This window comes from Artemia franciscana, chromosome 2 (genome assembly GCF_032884065.1).
Source record: "Artemia franciscana chromosome 2, ASM3288406v1, whole genome shotgun sequence".
Lineage (NCBI taxonomy): Eukaryota > Metazoa > Arthropoda > Branchiopoda > Anostraca > Artemiidae > Artemia > Artemia franciscana.
Genome location: NC_088864.1, coordinates 31,736,352 through 31,741,691, shown reverse-complemented (window position 1 = coordinate 31,741,691; position 5,340 = coordinate 31,736,352).

The window sequence follows — 5,340 nt, the reverse complement described above, 5'->3', positions numbered from 1 at the left end:
GGAATGACTTACTCCCCCACTGTCCCTGGGGGAGGAACTGTAAGTTACAAACTTCGACCAGTGTTTACATATAATAATGGTTATTGGCAAGTGTACAGTCTTTTTCAGGGGATTTTTTGGGGTTTTGGGGGTGGGGTTAAGAGGAGGGGGCTATGTGGGAGGATCTTTCCTTGGATAAATATGTCATGAGGGAACAGAAATTCTATGAAAAGGAGGCAGAATTTTCTAAAATTACTATAAAAAAAACAATGAAAGAATAAACATGGAAGTTTTTTTTTCAATTGAAAGTAAAGAGTAGCATTGAAACTTAAAACGAACAGAGATTATTACGCATATGAGGGGTTTTAAAAACACTTTAGCATAAAGATTGAGGTATTTAGGAGGAGATAAATACCTCGCTCGTTCTGCTATAGGACTTTTAGTAATTTCAACTATTTATTCTACGGCCTTTCTGATTCAGGGGTCATTCTTAAAGAATTGGGACAAAACTTACGATATAGTGTAAAGAACGAGGTATTAACGAGGGTACAAACCCCTTCATATAAATAATAAAAATTAAAGAATATAAAAGTGTGTTACGTAAGTTAATTCTTAAGTTACGTATATTTTTTACTAATAAAAAAATTCGTTAAAAATTAAAATTTATAGTTGCCTTTTTATGTAACAGAAAAAAATTGCGTGGCAACTAGGCTTCTTTTCCCATCCCTTATTTCTCAAAATCGTCTTATCAAAACAGAGAAAGCCATTTAGCCAAAAAAAGGAATTAATATGCAAATTTCATTTTAATAACTTATGTGTGGAGAACCAAAATCAAACATGCATTAATTCAAAAACGTTCAGAAATTACAAAAAAAACTAGTTTTTTTTAACTGAAAGTAAGGAGCGACTTTAAAACTTAAAACGAATAGAAATTACTCCGTATATGAAATGGGTTGTTCCCTTCGCAATCCCTCGCTCTTTATGCTAAAGTTCGATTCTTTGCCACAATTCTCTTTTTAAAACAATTAAAAGCTTTAAAAGCCCCCAACCCGTTCAAGCCCCCAACCCTTCAAGCCACCCCGCGCGCGTAAGTCGTTACGCGCCATATTAGTTACGCGCCATTGTAGTTGTGTCCCTGTGTCCCACCTGTGAATTTAGATAGATATATATATGCTTTTAATTAAGTAAAACTTGCGAATATACAACATTCTTCGCTGTCCCATTGTCTGTGCATATAAATAGATTGTCAGGTTTACCGACTCTTGAACATGCAACATATAATTGTCCATGGGAAAAACCATCCGTATTCAGATCTATACCTCATTATTCTAATGATTGCCCTTGAGCTTTGTTGATGGTGATTGCTAATCAAACATTCCCTGTGTCCTCGTCGTAATTTATATATCCCGCCGGCGTCCCCGTTGTAGTTTTGTCCCTGTGTCCCGGTCGTCATTTATATTTCCTGTGTCTTGGTCGTCATTTGTGTCCCGGTGTCCCAGTATGTAAATTCTCTTTGAGTGTCCTGGTCGTCATTTATATTCCGGTGTCCCGGTCGTCATTTGTGTCCCGGTGTCCCGGTCTGTAATTTTGTCAGTCGACAAACATGACGTCAGTCGACAAACAACTTCATGACGGAATAATGCTCAATCCTGATCAATAATGACGTCAGTCGACAAACATGACGTCAGTCGACACACAAACATGACGTCAGTCGACAGACAGACAAACAAACAACTTATTTATATATATATATATATATATATATATATATATATATATATATATATATATATATATATACTAGCTGTTAGGGTGGCGCTTCGCGCCACCCCAACACCTAGTTGGTGGGGCGCTTCGCGCCCCCCAAGCCCCCCCGCGCGCGTAAGTCGTTACGCGCCATATTAGTTACGCGCCATTGTAGTTGTGTCCCTTTGTCCCACCTGTGAATATAGATAGATTTATATGTGTTTCAAACTACGTAAAAATTGCGAATATACAACATTCTTGGCTTTCCCATTGTCTGTCCATATACAAAGCCGTATGTACTAATAATGACGTCATATGCAAACGCTCTTTTTACAAACAAACAAACATGCATACACACAGCTCGTTTTTATATAGATAGATAGATAGATAGATACAATACAAATTAACTACGTAAAACTTGTGAATATACAACTGTCTTCGCTGTCCCATTGTCTGTGCGTATAAATAGATTGTCAGGTTTACCGACCCTCAAAGATGCAACATACAATTGTACATTGGTAAAGCAATCTGTATTAAGATCTATACCGCATTTTTCTAGTGATTGCCCTTGAGCTTTGTTGATGGTGGTTGCAAATGCTAATCGAATTGGGAATTGCAATCTTTTAAATTGAAAAAGCAGATCCGTTGGAATCATGGGAATGCGAGGAATAAGAACAGCCTCACCCTCATAAGGCCCTGTCAAGATTTTGGCCTCTATTAGGTTTTCCATTGTTTTTTTTTACGGCAAGTCGCGTGCCATTGCAAAGCTTTGGTGGATTGATATTTCTTAAAAGTATTATTGGTACGCCTATTTTTAGTTGTAGCACGTGTGGTGGAAACCCTGAAGGATCTATGGAATTTAAAAATTCAGATGGATAATTAACCGCTTCATTTGGTTCCAAAATACAAATTAACTGCGTAAAACTTGCGAATATACAACATTCTTTGCTGTCCAAGTCGCTGCATATAGATAGATTGTCAGGTTTACCGACCCTCGAACATGCAACGTACAATCGTCCATGGGAAAAACAATCAGTATTAAGATCTATACCACATTTTTCTAATGATTGACCTTGAGCTTTGTTAATGGTGATTGCAAATGCTAATCGAATTGGGAATTGCAATCTTTTAAATTGAAAAGTCAGATCCGTTGGAATCATGGGAATGCGAGGAATAAGAACAGCCTCACCCTCAAAAGGCCCTGTCAAGATTGTGGCCTCTATTAGGTTTTCCATTGTTTTTTTTTACGGCAAGTCGAGTGCCATTGCAAAGCTTTGGTGGGTTTATATTTCTTAAAAGTAATATTGGTACGCCTATTTTTAGTTGTAGCACGTGTTGTGGAAACCCTGAAAGATCTATGGAATTTAAAAATTCAGATGGATAATTAACCGGTTCATTTGGTTCCAAAACTGTGTCGACTGACTTGTAAAGGACTGCCTGGTCTCGAATCTTGGTCAAAACAATATTGTTGATTTCGTGGACGTCTATATTTTTGGGTGCGAGAATCGCTCTTTCACTTAGTCATTTATTATTTTCATAATTTTTTAGAATATTCGGAAATACGTTTTCAATCAATTCATTTTTGGACGTCACTAAATTACAGAAATCAGCAGGTAGTTGTAAACGTCCTGAAATTGAGTCTACTGGGAGCTTTCCGTTTCCCATTGCCAGCAATTGATCTGAAAATGTTTGACCAGAGTCATCGTTTTGCAATCGGACACGCATATTTGTAGTTAATTTTAATGTTTTTACGTGTGCCCATAAATTAGAATTTTTCAGGCAAGCATTCATTTCGTCTGCAGGAGTTGATCTAGGTATTATAGGTAATGTTTGCCTGAAATCTCCCGCAAGCAATATTAATGTGCTGCCAAATGGTTTCGACTTCCCTCGCAAATCTTTCAAGCATTGATCCAGAGCCTCGAGCGATTTTTTGTGTGCCATTGTGCACTCATCCCAAATAATAAGTTTGCATTGCTCCAATACTTTACCCATCCCAGATGATTTGGAAATATTGCACGTGGGAGTTTCTGTAGAATGCAAGTTCAGAGGCAATTTCAAAGCGGAATGAGCAGTTCTTCCACCAGGCAGCAATGTTGCGGCTATTCCGGACGACGCAATTGCCAATGCTATATCATTTTTTGATCGAATTGATGCCAGAATCAGTTTTATCACAAACGTTTTACCAGTACCTCCTGGCACATCCAAAAAGAAAATTTCTCCAACGTTGTTATCGACACAATGCATTATCGTATCATCAATGTCTTTTTGTTCCGACGTTAACTTGGAAATGTCATTTTGTACATACGACAATAGATCACTCGTACTGTAACTTTGTTCACGATCCAATTCTACACATGTCGAAACAGCAGCAATACGGTTAGGTGAAGGCATTCCCAAATCCTGAAGAGGTTTGTTTGCCATACGTACGCACAAATCTTCTATAACAACTAAAGTGTAGTTATAAATTTCTGATGTAAAATCAAAAGTCATATCTGACGTCTCTAACTGTTTTCGATGGAGTATATCTTCGGACATTTTTGACTTATATTTTTCCCATAACTCTGTAGGATCTGATGGAGAGCAAGTTGTTAAAATGATGCCAAACAATGCACGAATTTGACTTGGGGTTGACGTTTCGCACGCGTCATTGATGCAGTTATCCCAGTGTTGGTCATTCTCCAATAAATTCAGAGCTTGGCATGCACTACGGTAAGTGTCATGTATAGTACTATTTACAGTCCTCAAATATTCAAATGATGTCGGACCGGGTACATTCACCAAAAGCAGGCGTAGAAAGAAGCATTCATGTTGATTGGGGTGAACGGTGTAGAGTCTTCCTATCGTGGTATCTTTGAAGATGGTAGGTTGGCCGTCGACTGACTTACCCTGTTTTCGACGTTCAAATACTTTATTTTTAGTATTCCACGTGTAATACGAAGGCACTTCAGTATACAGCAGTTTTTTTGCAAAAGAATCATTTTTGCAAAGCGAAAAAAAAGCTGTTAATGTTGTATCCGGTGGATTCAGGACTCTTTGTTGCATGTTGGTTTCCGTGAAATAAACACGTTGACCATTCTGTAAATGTACCGCTAAGTGAACAACAGCTGGACTACGTTCATGTATCGGAAATGAAAGAATTCGCCAAACAGCTTCATTACTGCTTATGTATCTTCCAGCTGATATTGTACGATTTCATCGAAATCTTTGATTTCGGGCTGCAAGCCAAAAACTGCCATGTCACTGCCTTTGTTGACGCGTTTACATATGTATTTGATTGCCTTTACAGAGTTACAGTATTCAACGTTTATGTGTGCATTAAATGTTTTTGATAATAATGGGGAATATGGAACAACCCACTGGTTATCTACTTCGATGGTGGTACCGTTACGCTTCTTTATTATTGCTGTTTTACCGCCATCTTCAGTAGATCTTCTTCTATATTGTGGTAACCATCATTGCCAGTAATTGTGTTTGATACTAAAAGTCTAGGATATTGCTTTGTGCACCTTCCTTTGGGCCATGCATGGTGAATTTTCGTTCAGTGCACCGCAAGGTCCATGTATCATATTTTTTACAATAATATCATGTAACCCTTATCGACATTTTCATCAGGTA